The following is a 16,380-nucleotide window of genomic DNA, read 5'->3' on the forward strand; positions in this document are numbered from 1 at the left end:
CTTTCTGATGAATTTTGAAACCTGAGCTCCTAGGAATCTGAGATTACCTTTCTTGAGAATTTCTTGGATTGAGAGCTTTCCAGATTCACAGTCGAATGCAGCATCTTAGCCTTTAATAATCAAATATAACCAAGTATGAATTGACCTTTTTTTAAAAGAAATGTATGGATACCAACACACACGGAAATAGGAAGCCTTGCTTCATATGCTCTGATGTGAGCAACATTTGCTTCTACTTTGCAAGCAATGAATGCTTTGGCTTACTGGCAGCTGGTCTCTCTCTACCTTTTCCACAGTGTGCATTTGTCTACTGGTTATCTGGGTGATGAACAGACTCTGCCTGGAACTTATGGCATGTATTCTATAAGGCATTCCATCATCTTGATTTCATTGTCATTAAAAAGTCCCTGGCAACTCAAATGTTGAATGCTCATAGCAGGTCTGCCTGGTGGGACACCTGTCCTTTTAGTCACCACTGGCTCTCTCAGCCATGGTTTCTTCCTATTGGCAATATTATCAAAATGTTCATTTCATTCATAATAGCATTAAATTTTCTAGTCTGAAATAATTTCAAAGTTCATCAAGTTCACATACTTTTTTTTTTAGAGTTAGAGAAATTGTAGTGTAGAGGTCATATGAGCTCTTACTAGCAAAGCCCATAATAGAATCCAGACATCTTGATGTCTAGCTTAATCTATTTTTGGCTTTTGTGAATTTCAGGTGGTTCTGCCGAAAAAGATTGAACACACTTGATTCACACATCCTTCTTGCTCAAACATCTTTTTATGGGTTAATTTCTGTCATTAAATGTATTTTTCATTTCTCCCAGAATGTATCAACTGCAGGCAAGTTCAGGTAAAGTTTTCCGTTTGTTTTTTCAGTTGATTTACATAAATAGGATTTGTTCGCCAGGCTTGATACCACCTGAGATACCATAGCACTCATGACTTTGGAATGTATCCAGTTGTGGTCACGTAAATACTAAGCATCCCCAGAGCTTCTTTAATCTGAAAATCTTCTAGAATGGGGGTCCGCAGACGGTAACCCCTGAGCCACATCTGGTATGCTGTCTGCTTTTGTAAATAGTTTTATCAGCCGTGCTCATTTGTTCACAAAGCCTGCTTTCAACTGCAGCGGCAGAGTTGAGTAGCAGTGACAGAGAATGTTTGGCCTGCACAGCTTGAAATAGTTGGTCTGACCCTTTATAGAAAAGGTTTGCCAACTGCTGCTTTGGAAACTGTAAAAATCCCTTCTAATAATCAAGATTCTGTTTGTTAGATACTATTTCTTTTTTTATGTTCTACAAGAAATGCATTAGGTAATTTTAGACTCATGCTAAGGTTTGTAAATAGACAATTTAGCTAATGACTTCCAGAACAATCAATGATGTTTTCCTTTTTGATGTACGGTGATTCTTCCTGTGTCCCTGAATATTCATTTTTCCTGAAAGCTGACAGGTAATTATACACTGAAATGACATATCTTACATAAACGTGCATGGTTTCTCTTTTTACACGTAAGAATGTGAAGATACAAATGTGTCTTTGATTTGTGAATTGACATTTGCATGGCTTTAATGAATTATCCATAAGAAGAATATGGGAGAAATCAACATGCTTTGAAATTGCTTTTGAGTTTTTGTGCCTACTCTTGTTCTTAGTAAAGATGCTGAGGCAATAGATTTTTTTTTTTAGTGATTATATTCATAGAATTGGCTTTGTAGTAAATTGCCAAAGTCTTGGATAATTTTTTGAGAAATTTTCAAGCAAATCTAATAAACACCCTGGCACCATTTATAAAGTTGACTTAACTTTGTTAGGTGCATTTCACCATTCAGCCTAATCATATTCTAAACAAGAAATAAATATCTGCAATTTGTATGCTTAGTCTTTTTCTTCCAATTTTCTTCAACAACACTGGTCAGTATTTCAATGACTTTTCTTAGTGTTAATATTTTAGGTAATAGTTATTTTGTTACTGAATTCTGGAATGATTAATCACCATCACGCTGAAACTATCCTTCCTTCATCACAGTCACGAGTCGCTTAACAGTGGGAATATGTTCTGACAAAAGTATTCCTTAGGTGATTTTGTCATTATCTAAACATTATAGAATGTAAAAGATTTAAAGAAGAAAAAGGTACCCCTATGTAAGGTACTTCCTGTGGCCAAAGTTTATAGGACTGACTATTGCTCTGGGAGAATGAGTGAGTGAGTAGTGAGTGAATGTGAAGGCCTAGGACATTGCTGAACACTACTGGAGACTTCATAAACACGATATAATCAGGCTACAGTACATTTATAAACAAATATTTTTAAATAATAAATTAACCTTAACTGTAATTTTTTACTTTATAAGCTTTTAATTTTTTAACTTTTTGATTCTTGTAATAACTTTTAGTTCAAAACACAAACACACTGTATAGCTGCACAAAAATATTTTCTTTCATTATATCATTATTCTATAAGCCTTTTTCTATTGCAAATTTATATATTTTACTTTAAAACTTTTTTGTTAAAAATTAAGACACAAACACATGTATTAGCCTAGACCTACAAAGGATCAAGACGATTAAGATATCAGGTAATAAAAATTTTTCAGCTCCATAATAATGTTATGGAACCAACATCATATATGGGGTCTGTTCTTCACCAAAACACTGTTGTTTGGTGCATAACTGTACTACAGTTGCTTATTTTTAAATCACTCTTTCATTTGACTGTATGTTCCATGAAATCAGACACCAACTATATACTCTTCACCGTTGTATCCTCATTTATTAGTAACTTCTTTATTCTGGACATATTATTGAGCATGTGTTATTGAGCTGTGCTAATCCTGAAAAGGAGCAGTTTGAAGCAATCATGCCCAATCCTCCTGGAGTTTGCAATTATTTCCTAGCACAGTACTGAGCACGTAGAAATTTCTTAGAGATCTTCATTGAAGAAATACATTAATGAAGGATATTAGTGTATAGTACTAAATCTAACAATTAAAATTAATTTTCTTTTATCACACAGCTACAAGCCTCACATCTCAATAAGTAAGGCTATTGACAACAAAAAGGATAAGATGAGAAATTGTATAGTTCAACACTCATCCACTACTAGAAAAATAATACCTGACAAATTATGAGTGATGCAGAAAAGCTGAACTTAAATTTCATTTCCTATTATAATTTTTTAAGTAAATATTTGTATTTATTGGGTATAAATGCCAAGATATTTATAGGGGCCTCTAAAAGCCCATACAATCTGGCTCCCCTGGAATTATAACCCATATCCTACATCTCTCCCCTTCATTCATTCTGCTACCACGCCAGCCTCTTTGTTCTTCAATCACGTCAGATATGTTTCTGCCTCTAGATCTTTATTCTCTTTCCTCTGTCTGAAACATTCTTCTTCAAAGAATGCACGAGGCTTACATTCTCAGCTCCTTTGGTCAGATCTTACTTTACTCATATTATCATGTCAGAGACCCTTTCTCTGACTTCCCTGTCAAAAGTTGAACACATCCCTCCCCAGGTACTAACTATACTCACTTGCTACTGGCTTTATTCATTCGTTTCTGCATTTATTTATTTTTATTTTTAATTCATCCGTCTGTCCATCCATGTGTTCATTCACATATACTCAGTTATTTACATTCTTGGACCGTTGTTACTACAGATTCAAGGGTCATTTTTATATATTACGAGAAGCAAAGTTATATCAATATGGGTAAGGTAACGGAGAGTGCCTTGGCAAAATACAAATACAAATTTAATGCTATTAACATTCAAAAGAGTAGTGGTTACTGAATATTTCAATAATATCAAAAAAATCTAGTCTCTGTTTCTTACTAAATTCAGAGTGCATCTGAATGAAAGCCATTGGCTACAAATGTTCATAGAATGGTTTCCAAATATTCTATGATCAATCTCCATGCAACATTTGAGCAATGTTGTGTGAAAATGACTCACGTATCTTTTTTTTCGACATTTTGAGGTCCTGAGGTATGACCTTTTCACTCTATTCCAAAATTTCAAATAGTTATGCTTACTAGGGTCCAGGCTGAACATTTTTCAGGGTTGAAACAGGTAAAGCTAGAAGCTGCAGACTTTTGCCTTTTGATTGTACTGTCTCAATGCAGAAGTCCTTGAAAGCATCTTTTAAATTTTATCAACCTATATACCAAAACTTGCTGTACTCCCTGGAAAATGTTCTGAAAATTCGTAACCCACAATATCAACTTCACCAAACCTAGGACCAGCAACCCAGGCATGCAAGTATGGCATATTGTTTCCTATGCTATTCCTACATGGGATTGGCTTAGACAAATACATCCTACTACATAAATCTCAATATCTATGTGGAGTTATGTGAATTATGTTGTGCAAAAACAGGCCACAATTTCAAAATTCAAAATCACTACTTCGATAATGATAAGACTATATTAGAAGACGCATATGCAAGTACAGCCTGACACCTCATCTAGACATTGTCTTGTAATCTGCAAACCAGAGGAGCTGCTTGACTTTCAGCAGATGAAAAAACACGACACCTAGTTGTTGAGGGGAAATTGGACTTTATCGTTAGAAGTTAGCCATTTGGAAAACTGTACTGATAACACATCTTAAAGGGCTATGGTACTTATCCAGGACAATATTTTGACTAAAAACAAAATTATAATTTTTTTTCATAGAAGTGTTTCAAAATCTACAAAGAGATTATAGTGTTGTGAAGATTTTCTTTGGGAGGGAGGAATAAAATTTAAGAATTTCTTCATAAGTTGCATTTTATGTTTAAGAATATGAACCCAGTCCAGAGTTTTGTTGATTATGGATGCAGATTTTATTTTCAGCGCGTGTAGATGTTTGTAGCCATCTTATATCCACACATATCTATAATTGTTTATTTGCATGTTCTGAGGGTACCACATAATTTTTGAACATGCCATGGAAAGTTATTTTTTTCTCCCAGTCCAGCTGTTAGCTCGCTTAGTGTCCTTCTCAGACATCCCACACATTCTTTGATTGCTCTTGGAGACAGGTTGATAACACAGCCTGTGATCATGGACCCTTCTGCCCAGGGAATGCATGACACATTTGCTGTTGGAGAACTATAGTTCACAAGTCCAAGCCTAACAGGTCTCCCTAAGCTTTCATGGTTCCACAAGAAAGCAGGAAATAAAGGGTGGTTGAGTAGAACCTGGTGGTTTGCAGATCTCATTCCTGGTTTAGAGTAAATCAGTCACAGAAGGTGCTGAAGGCAGCTGGTTTCTCAGTCTTATCTGAAATTGTAGTTCTATCATAATATATTTTCTACGGTAAGTTAAGGATCTGATTGAATCTATTTCCATTAGGTTTTTCCTTTAAGAAATTAAGTCAACATTCTGTCTTTCACCTTGAGGCTTTCTCTCATCAACAAATACATAATTGAGCTTTGTTAGAAGCTATGAGCTTCTTCAGTGGCCTGCATTTTGCCTTTGATCCTAGTACTGGATATCCTGCTAGAAATGTTGGCAGTTCTTTCCTAAAGGCATGTTAAAGCCTCAGTCCAGGAACATATGACCAAGGAGCAAGCCAAGAGCAAGGGCAGAGTCAACTGAATGGCACAAATCAGCAAATTTGGGGTAAGTCGACTTTTTCCTAGACCCTAGACTTGCCACTAGCTCCACTGCATTCATTTCATAGACGCTGTTCTCATGGCCTTTATGTTTTCTCCAGGACCTTGTAAAACAATCTGCATGGGATTATCAAAATCTGTGATGATTTCCATCAGGAGACACAAACATTCTGTCCTACGTTATTATCACTAAGATGATGTAAGTCATTGAAATTGTGGTTAGAAACAAATGTGGTATCCATTTGTAGATATAATTGTTAATGGGATTTAGTCTTGAGAAAATACTGTACAAAGGTTGAAGCAAATCCTTTATTACCTGGATTATTTTTCAAGAAATAATCTCTGCTTCTGCCTACAGAGATCAGAGACAGGCTAGACATGGATCGAAATTCCTATGCTTATAAGCATAGGGCTGTAGCACAGGTAAACAGCAGGTTAACTAATATTGACTTCAGTAAAACAAGTGTCATCTCAATTGCTTTCTCAAATGTGTGAGCTCTAAATGATGATGTAGGGTACAACCACCAAAATCAGAAGAATCGTTTTTGACAACAGCACTCCTGAAGAAATAGAAGAAATAGGATAGCCATAGTAATAGCAAAGCAAGTGTTTTGTATTATACCTCAGGTAGGGTTTTGTTTGCTTTTCAAGGAAATGGGATTAATAAAGAGCTAGAGAGATTTTATTCTGTGTCTAGTTAGAGCCCATCTCACATTCTTGATCTGTTTGAATATATTATGGCAACTGGGAAAATAATATAGTAATCTAAATCATAGGTACTCTGGATTTGTGTGGCAGGCAGAAATAAGACATAGGTCCGGAAGAAACGTATGCAAAATAGTAACAGGTTCTCCGTGAATGTCAGAAGATATGTTCAGCCAGATAAGATATCTAGAATCATTGAAAGAACTGTTCCTTCTAAAGTATCCATCTTAGAGCTCATGATATCTCTTTTCCTCCTCGTTATCCTGGAAAGGAAATGAAAGTCGGCTATGTAGGAACTTGTTTGGTGGGCTTCTATCAAGCAGCGGGTTTATTTGTTGACGTTATGACTAGGTATAGGGTATGCTAGTGCCGGAGGTTTTATGAGGTTATTTCCAATATACTCTGCTTGATATCATCTTTGCTGGACAAGGAAGTAGAACTGAGAGTTTGAATATCAGCTTCTTTCCTGGTTTTACATTTGAAAGATTTGTTTGCAGAAATATTCATATACATGTATTTTACATATGTATTATATATATAATATGAATGACTTTGGTATACAATTAAAGATATTTTAAAATTATAATTATAAATTGTAAGTTTTACATTATAAATTAATATAATTATAAATTATAAACTTTTCCTATAATTATTATAATAATTATAAATTATAATATACTGTTGCATTCTCATGAAACCCTATTCCCTGTTAAGCAACTAGGGTCGTCCTTTTGATCCTAGATATGAATCTGCCCTGGCAAACCAGAGGCTTCTATACCACCTGCAAGGGTCTCATCATTAGCCATATATTATCTCAGGGTCCTCTACAGTGTATCTTTTTATATTCACTTCCATAGAGGAAATGATGTCAATCACCAAAAAAAGAGAGTTCTCTGGGTTCTTTTTTTTTTGTTTTGTTTTTGTTTTTGTTTTTTTATTATACTTTAAGTTCTAGGGTACATGTGCATAACGTGCAGGTTTGTTACATATGTATACTTGTGCCATGTTGGTGTGCTGCACCCATCAACTCGTCAGCACCCATCAATTCATCATTTATATCATGTATAACTCCCAATGCAATCCCTCCCCCCCTCCCCATGATAGGCCCCAGTGTGTGATGTTCCCCTTCCCGAGTCCAAGTGATCTCATTGTTCAGTTCCCACCTATGAGTGAGAACATGCGGTGTTTGGTTTTCTCTTCTTGTGATAGTTTGCTAAGAATGATGGTTTCCAGCTGCATCCATGTCCCTACAAAGGACGCAAACTCATCCTTTTTTATGGCTGCATAGTATTCCATGGTGTATATGTGCCACATTTTCTTAATCCAGTCTGTCACAGATGGACATCTGGGTTGATTCCAAGGCATTGCTATTGTGAATAGTGCCGCAATAAACATACGTGTGCATGTGTCTTTGTAGTAGAATAATTTATAATCCTTTGGGTATATACCCAGTAGTGGGATGGCTGGGTCATATGGTACATCTAGTTCTAGATCCTTGAGGAATTGCCATACTGTTTTCCATAATGGTTGAACTAGTTTACAATCCCACCAACAGTGTAAAAGTGTTCCTATTTCTCCACATCCTCTCCAACACCTGTTGTTTCCTGACTTCTTAATGATTGCCATTCTAACTGGTGTGAGATGGTATCTCATTGTGGTTTTGATTTGCATTTCTCTGATGGCGAGTGATGATGAGCATTTTTTCATGTGTCTGTTGGCTGTATGAATGTCTTCTTTTGAGAAATGTCTGTTCATATCCTTTGCCCACTTTTTGATGGGGTTGTTTGTTTTTTTCTTGTATATTTGTTTGAGTTCTTTGTAGATTCTGGATATTAGCCCTTTGTCAGATGAGTAGGTTGCAAAAAGTTTCTCCCATTCTGTAGGTTGCCTGTTCACTCTGGTGGTAGTTTCTTTTGCTGTGCAGAAGCTCTTTAGTTTAATTAGATCCCATTTGTCAATTTTGGCTTTTGCTGCCGTTGCTTTTGGTGTTTTAGACATGAAGTCCTTGCCCATGCCTATGTCCTGAATGGTACTACCTAGATTTTCTTCTAGGGTTTTTATGGTATTAGGTCTAACATTTAAGTCTCTAATCCACCTTGAATTAATCTTCATATAAGGAGTAAGGAAAGGATCCAGTTTCAGCTTTCTACTTACGGCTAGCCAATTTTCCCAGCACCATTTATTAAATAGGGAATCCTTTCCCCATTTCTTGTTTCTCTCAGATTTGTCAAAGATCAGATGGCTGTAGATGTGTGGTATTATTTCTGAGGACTCTGTTCTGTTCCATTGGTCTATATCTCTGTTTTGGTACCAGTACCATGCTGTCTTGGTTACTGTAGCCTTGTAGTATAGTTTGAAGTCAGGTAGCGTGACGCCTCCAGCTTTGTCCTTTTGACTTAGGATTGTCTTGGCAATGTGCGCTCTTTTTTGGTTCCATATGAACTTTAAAGCAGTTTTTTCCAATTCTGTGAGGAAAGTCATTGGTAGCTTGATGGGGATGGCATTGAATCTATAAATAACCTTGGGCAGTATGGCCATTTTCACGATATTGATTCTTCCTATCCATGAGCATGGTATGTTCTTCCATTTGTTTGTGTCCTCTTTGATTTCACTGAGCAGTGGTTTGTAGTTCTCCTTGAAGAGGTCCTTTACATCCCTTGTAAGTTGGATTCCTAGGTATTTTATTCTCTTTGAAGCAATTGTGAATGGAAGTTCATTCATAATTTGGCTCTCTGTTTGTCTGTTACTGGTGTATAAGAATGCTTGTGATTTTTGCACATTAATTTTGTATCCTGAGACTTTGCTGAAGTTGCTTATCAGCTTAAGGAGATTTTGGGCTGAGACAATGGGGTTTTCTAAATATACAATCATGTCATCTGCAAACAGGGACAATTTGATTTCTTCTTTTCCTAACTGGATACCCTTGATTTCTTTCTCTTGCCTGATTGCCCTAGCCAGAACTTCCAACACTATGTTGAATAGGAGTGGTGAGAGAGGGCATCCCTGTCTTGTGCCAGTTTTCAAAGGGCATTTTTCCAGTTTTTGCCCATTCAGTATGATATTAGCTGTGGGTTTATCATAAATAGCTCTTATTATTTTGAGGTACGTTCCATCAGTACCGAATTTATTGAGCGTTTTTAGCATGAAGGGCTGTTGAATTTTGTCAAAAGCCTTTTCTGCATCTATTGAGACAATCATGTGGTTCTTGTCTTTGGTTCTGTTTATATGCTGGATTACATTTATTGATTTGTGAATGTTGCACCAGCCTTGCATCCCAGGGATGAAGCCAACTTGATCATGGTGGATAAGCTTTTTGATGTGCTGCTGAATCCGGTTTGCCAGTATTTTATTGAGGATTTTTGCATCGATGTTCATCAGGGATATTGGTCTAAAATTCTCTTTTTTTGTTGTGTCTCTGCCAGGCTTTGGTATCAGGATGATGTTGGCCTCATAAAATGAGTTAGGGAGGATTCCCTCTTTTTCTATTGATTGGAATAGTTTCAGAAGGAATGGTACCAGCTCCTCCTTGTACCTCTGGTAGAATTCAGCTGTGAATCCATCTGGTCCTGGACTTTTTTTGGTTGGTAGGCTATTAATTATTGCCTCAATTTCAGAGCCTGCTATTGGTCTATTCAGGGATTCAACTTCTTCCTGGTTTAGTCTTGGGAGAGTGTAAGTGTCCAGGAAATTATCCATTTCTTCTAGATTTTCTAGTTTATTTGCGTAGAGGTGTTTATAGTATTCTCTGATGGTAGTTTGTATTTCTGTGGGGTCAGTGGTGATATCCCCTTTATCATTTTTTATTGCGTCTATTTGATTCCTCTCTCTTTTCTTCTTTATTAGTCTTGCTAGCGGTCTGTCAATTTTGTTGATCTTTTCAAAAAACCAACTCCTGGATTCATTGATTTTTTGGAGGGTTTTTTGTGTCTCTATCTCCTTCAGTTCTGCTCTGATCTTAGTTATTTCTTGCCTTCTGCTAGCTTTTGAATGTGTTTGCTCTTGCCTCTCTAGTTCTTTTCATTGTGATGTTAGAGTGTCAATTTTAGATCTTTCCTGCTTTCTCTTGTGGGCATTTAGTGCTATAAATTTCCCTCACACACTGCTTTAAATGTGTCCCAGAGATTCTGGTATGTTGTATCTTTGTTCTCATTGGTTTCAAAGAACATCTTTATTTCTGCTTTCATTTCGTTATGTACCCAGTAGTCATTCAGGAGCAGGTTGTTCAGTTTCCATGTAGTTGAGCGGTTTTGATTGAGTTTCTTAGTCCTGAGTTCTAGTTTGATTGCACTGTGGTCTGAGAGACACTTTGTTATAATTTCTGTTCTTGTACATTTGCTGAGGAGTGCTTTACTTCCAATTATGTGGTCAATTTTGGAATAAGTGCGATGTGGTGCTGAGAAGAATGTATATTCTGTTGATTTGGGGTGGAGAGTTCTATAGATGTCTATTAGGTCTGCTTGGTGCAGAGATGAGTTCAATTCCTGGATATCCTTGTTAACTTTCTGTCTCATTGATCTGTCTAATGTTGACAGTGGAGTGTTGAAGTCTCCCATTATTATTGTATGGGAGTCTAAGTCTCTTTGTAAGTCTCTAAGGACTTGCTTTATGAATCTGGGTGCTCCTGTATTGGATGCATATATGTTTAGGATAGTTAGCTCTTCCTGTTGAATTGATCCCTTTACCATTATGTAATGGCCTTCTTTGTCTCTTTTGATCTTTGATGGCTTAAAGTGTGTTTTATCAGAGACTAGGATTGCAACCCCTGCTTTTTTTTGTTCTCCATTTGCTTGGTAGATCTTCCTCCATCCCTTTATTTTGAGCCTATGTATGTCTCTGCATGTGAGATGGGTCTCCTGAATACAGCAGACTGATGGGTCTTGACTCTTTATCCAGTTTGCCAGCCTGTGTCTTTTAATTGGAGCATTTAGTCCATTTACATTTAAGGTTAATATTGTTATGTGTGAACTTGATCCTGCCATTATGATATTAAGTGGTTATTTTGCTCGTTAGTTGATGCAGTTTCTTCCTAGCCTCGATGGTCTTTACATTTTGGCATGTTTTTGCAATGGCTGGTACCGGTTGTTCCATTCCATGTTTAGGGCTTCCTTCAGGATCTCTTGTAAGGCAGGCCTGGTGGTGACAAAATCTCTAAGCATTTGCTTATCTGTAAAGGATTTTATTTCTCCTTCACTGATGAAACTTAGTTTGGCTGGATATGAAATTCTGGGTTGAAAATTCTTTTCTTTAAGAATGTTGAATATTTGCCCCCACTCTCTTCTGGCTTGTAGAGTTTCTGCCGAGAGGTCTGCTGTTAGTCTGATGGGCTTCCCTTTGTGGGTAACCCGACCATTCTCTCTGGCTGCCCTTAAGATTTTTTCCTTCATTTCAACTTTGGTGAATCTGGCAATTATGTGTCTTGGAGTTGCTCTTCTCGAGGAATATCTTTGTGACATTCTCTGTATTTCCTGAATTTGAATGTTGGCCTGCCCTACTAGGTTGGGGAAGTTCTCCTGGATGATATCCTGAAGAGTGTTTTCCAACTTGGTTCCATTTTCCCCCTCACTTTCAGGCACCCCAATCAGACGTAGATTTGGTCTTTTTACATAATCCCATACTTCTTGCAGGCTTTGTTCATTTCTTTTTCTTCTTTTTTCTTTTGGTTTCTCTTCTCGCTTCATTTCATTCATTTGATCTTCAATCGCTGATACTCTTTCTTCCAGTTGATCGAGTCGGTTACTGAAGCTTGTGCATTTGTCACGTATTTCTCGTGTCATGGTTTTCATCTCTGTCATTTCATTTATGACCTTCTCTGCATTAATTAGTCTAGCTGTCAATTCTTCCACTCTTTTTTCAAGATTTTTAGTTTCTTTGCGCTGGGTACGTAATTCCTCCTTTAGCTCTGAGAAGTTTGATGGACTGAAGCCTTCTTCTCTCATCTCGTCAAAGTCATTCTGTGACCAGCTTTGATCCGTTGCTGGCGATGAGCTGTGCTCCTTTGCAGGGGGAGATGCGCTCTTATTTTTTGAATTTCCAGCTTTTCTGCCCTGCTTCTTCCCCGTCTTTGTGGTTTTATCTGCCTCTGGTCTTTGATGATGGTGACGTACTGATGGGGTTTTGGTATAGGTGTTCTTCCTGTTTGGTAGTTTTCCTTCTAATAGTCAGGACCCTCAGCTGTAGGTCCGTTGGAGATTGCTTGAGGTCCACTCCAGACCCTGTTTGCCTGGGTATCAGCAGCAAAAGTTGCAGATGATAGAATATTGCTGAACAGCGAGTGTACCTGTCTGATTCTTACTTTGGAAGCTTCCTCTCAGGGGTGTACTCCACCCTGTGAGGTGTGGGGTGTCAGACTGCCCCTAGTGGCGGATGTCTCCCAGTTAGGCTACTCAGGGGTCAGGGACCCACTTGAGCAGGCAGTCTGTCCGTTCTCAGATCTCAACCTCCGTGTTGGGAGATCCACTGCCCTCTTCAAAGCTGTCAGACAGAGTCGTTCGCGTCTGCAGAGGTTCTGCTGCCTTTTTGTTGTTGTTTTTTTTTTTAGCTGTGCCCTGTCCCCAGAGGTGGAGTCTACAGAGACAGGCAGGTTTCCTTGAGCTGCTGTGAGCTCCACCCAGTTCGAGCTTCCCAGCAGCTTTGTTTACCTACTTAAGCCTCAGCAATGGTGGGCGCCCCTCCCCCAGCCTCGCCGCTGCCCTGCGGCTAGATCGCAGACTGCCGTGCTAGCAATGAGGGAGGCTCCGTGGGCGTGGGACCCTCCCGGCCAGGTGTGGGATATATTCTCCTGGTGGGCCCATCTGACCAAAGCACAATATTGGGGTGGGAGTCACCCGACTTTCCAGGTGCTGTGTGTCTCAGTTCCCCTGGCTAGGAAAAGGGATTCCCTTCCCCCTTGCGCTTCCCAGGTGAGGCGATGCCTCGCCCTGCTTCAGCTCTGGCTGGTCGGGCTGCAGCAGCTGACCAGCACCAATTGTCCAGCACTCCCCAGTGAGATGACCCCAGTACCTCAGCTGAAAATGCAGAAATCACCGGTCTTCTGTGTCGCTCGCGCTGGGAGTTGGAGACTGGAGCTGTTCCTATTCGGCCATCTTGCTGGGTTCTTTATTATAAGGGGACTAATCTCATTCGTGAGGGCTACACCCATGTGACTTAATCACCTCCCAAAGGTTCCACCTCCTAATACCATCATCTTGGGGGTTAGGATTTCAACATATGAATTTTGTGGTGACATACATATTCAGACAATAGCACTTATTTTTTTGTGATCCCTCAGAAAATTAAAAATAGAATTACTGTATGATCTAGAAATTCCATGCCTACATGTATACCTCCCAAGATGGAAAGTAGGATCCTAAAGAGATATTTGTATACCCTTTATCATAACATAATTATTCACAATAGCAAAAAGGTGAAAGCACCTCAGGTGTCTATAAGTGGATGAATGGATAGACAACATGTGGTATATATATACAAGGAAATTTTATCTAACCTTATAAAGGAAGGAAATTGTGACATAGCTACATCATGGATGGACTTTGAGGAAATTATCTATGTGAAATAAACCTGTCACAAAAACACAAATACTGTATTATTTTATTTATATGAGATACATAGAGTAGTCACATTTATTAAAAACAAAAGTAGTAGGGTAGTTGCCAGGAATCCAGGAAAGGGAAGAATAGAAATTGTTGTTAAACAGGCATAGAGTTTCAGTTTTTCAAGATGAAAAGAGTTCTGGAGATTGTACAACAATGTGAATACACTTAACACTACTCAACTGTGCACTTAAACAGAGCTAAGACTATAAATTTTACATGTGTTATGCCACAATTAAGAATAAAGTAAAATATAATACTCACATAGTAATGCTGCATTTGATATGTTATATCTTCTTGGTAATCTTTAAAACAATTTCATTCACTTCTAGGGCACCAGTCCAGAGCAAGAGGTTCATCAAGAGTCATTTCTGTTTTGTTAGGTTTTGTTTTGTTTTCTCTGGGATTCAAGTCTCCCCCTGTTCTGTGTGTGGAACACTCTCTCTTGGCTGCCTGGCAAATCTTCAGCAAGACCCCACACACTCTGACCTCAAGGAGGGCATTGTCCCAGAGCTTTCTCCCGAGATACTCAAACCTCGTGGTTTGCAGGCGTGAGGTGGCCACCACCAACCTTTAGTCAATAGCCAGCAGGCTCTGCATGGGCATCAGCCCTTGGACAAAAAAGTGACTGAAAGGAGCTGTTAAATGCCCTAGTGTGAGCACCAGTGGGGTTTCTGAGAAAAAAGGGCAGCAGAGCACCAGGAGGAGAACCCTAAAGAACAAAATGCGTTTGCTGATCTTGGGGAACTTGCAGTTTCTATGCCCTTGATACTCTTACCAAGCTGAGCAAGAGGGAGAGGAAGCAGTGCTCAGCGAGTAAGTCCTTGACCAGGCCTTCTGTAGCCTGAGTTTTGCCACAAGCTGTTTCAGCCCCAGCTGTTGCGAGCAGAATGAGCAAGCCAGAATATTCACCTGGCCATCCAGTCCAGTAGTGACGAGGTGTGTTGAACAGTGTCTGCAGCTTGGGTCATTTCAGGTACATGTGGATAGAAGACATCTCAGAGACTAGCCCAAACTTCTCACTTTACATATGAAGAAAACTGAGGACCACATTCATAGTTCAGTGCTTACTTTACTTTGTTTGAAATAAGTTCTGCGTCCAAAAAAGTGGGGGTGATGTGGAGAGTATTAAAATAGTACTGAGCTCCAAAGGAAGAATTTCTAGTATGTTACTCTCTCCTATTTCCAATACTTCCCCTTTCTTCTTAATAGAAGGGAAAATTCTTCACTTCCATGGTCTTCTTTTTCTCCCTTTCAAAATGGAGAAAGCCCACCCATATCTTACCTTTCTTCTCTCCCTTCAGTAAAAAGAGTATGGTAAGTAAAGTACAATATTCTTCACTCACCAAAGATAAAACCCAGGCATCTTTTTCCTCCTCTCTCCCCTCTAGAATCTACCCCAGCAGCCAGGCTGGAGAAGATGTCTAGGTGATCTCCCTTAATATTATCATGAGCAAACTTTCTTTCTTGGTTTGGGTCTGTGAGTATTACCTTTGTCCTTGTCCTTACTTCACGTCATAAGGTAAGGTCTAAGTTTTAGGTTTGAATAGTCCCAGACAAATGCAGAATGTCAAGTCTCTCCTGTCTATAGCACTTCACTATTTAAACCAAGCTACCTTAAAAATAAGTTTACTAGGTTGGGCATGGCGCCACATGACTGTAATTCCGGCATTTTGGGAGGATACACTGGGAAGATCACTTTAACCCAGGAGTTTGAGATCAGCCTGGGCAACAAAGTGAGACCCCATCTTTTTAAAAAAATAAAAATTAGCCAGGCAGGCTGACACATGCCTGTTAGACCAGCTACTTGGCAGCTGAGGTAAGAGCATTGCTTGAGCCCAGGAGTTCGAGGCTGCACTGAGCTATGAGCCGCCCACTGTATTCTAGCCCAGGTAACAGAACAAGACCCTGTGTCCAAAAAAAAAAAAAAAAAAAAAAAAAAAAAAAAAAAAAAAAAAAAAAAAAATTACTAAATGTTCTAGTCCAGTAGTCCAGTTTATAAAATACTTTTCATTTTATATTTGATACCTAAGTCTCTGCTTAAAAAATATTTTTTGGCCAGGCATGGTGGTTCACTCCTATAATCTCAGCACTTTGGGAGGCTGAAGCAAATGGATTTCTTGAGCCCAGGTGTTCAAGAATCCCAGTCTCTCCAAATGAAAGTATCTAATTCAAGTATCTATTGGCGTGCTTACATGCGCGTGTGTGCTGTGTGTGTGTGTGTGTGTGTGTGTGTGAAGGTGCACAGGGAAAAGCCACCTATCTTCATAGATTAATGTTACTTAGCATCCCTGGGAAAATAGTAACTCTGACTACAGAAAAAAGCAAACTCCAATTTAAAAAAGTTTTTTATGTAACTTCCAAGGTCAACGGTTAACTTATTTAATTTCAGATGGTAGCCAGAACTTCTTGAAATTGTAAAGGACTGCAAAGTGGTTAACCAGTGAAAAACTGTGATTAAATTCTTACTGTAAAGAGC

The 16,380-nt window shown here is 38.6% G+C and overlaps 1 long non-coding RNA gene across 1 annotated transcript in view; it reads right to left on the reverse strand.

Annotated features, from left to right (window-relative positions):
* Nucleotides 1–14,326, reverse strand: part of LOC115900275 — a 55,153-nt gene extending 40,827 nt beyond the window's left edge. Inside the window, exon 1 of the long non-coding RNA XR_004059926.1 lies at nt 14,166–14,326. This is a non-coding gene — a long non-coding RNA (uncharacterized LOC115900275). The remainder of the gene's footprint in view (nt 1–14,165) is intronic.
* Between the last annotated feature and the right edge of the window lie 2,054 nt (nt 14,327–16,380).

Source organism: Rhinopithecus roxellana, chromosome 11, assembly GCF_007565055.1.
Source record: "Rhinopithecus roxellana isolate Shanxi Qingling chromosome 11, ASM756505v1, whole genome shotgun sequence".
In the NCBI taxonomy this organism is placed as follows: domain Eukaryota; kingdom Metazoa; phylum Chordata; class Mammalia; order Primates; family Cercopithecidae; genus Rhinopithecus; species Rhinopithecus roxellana.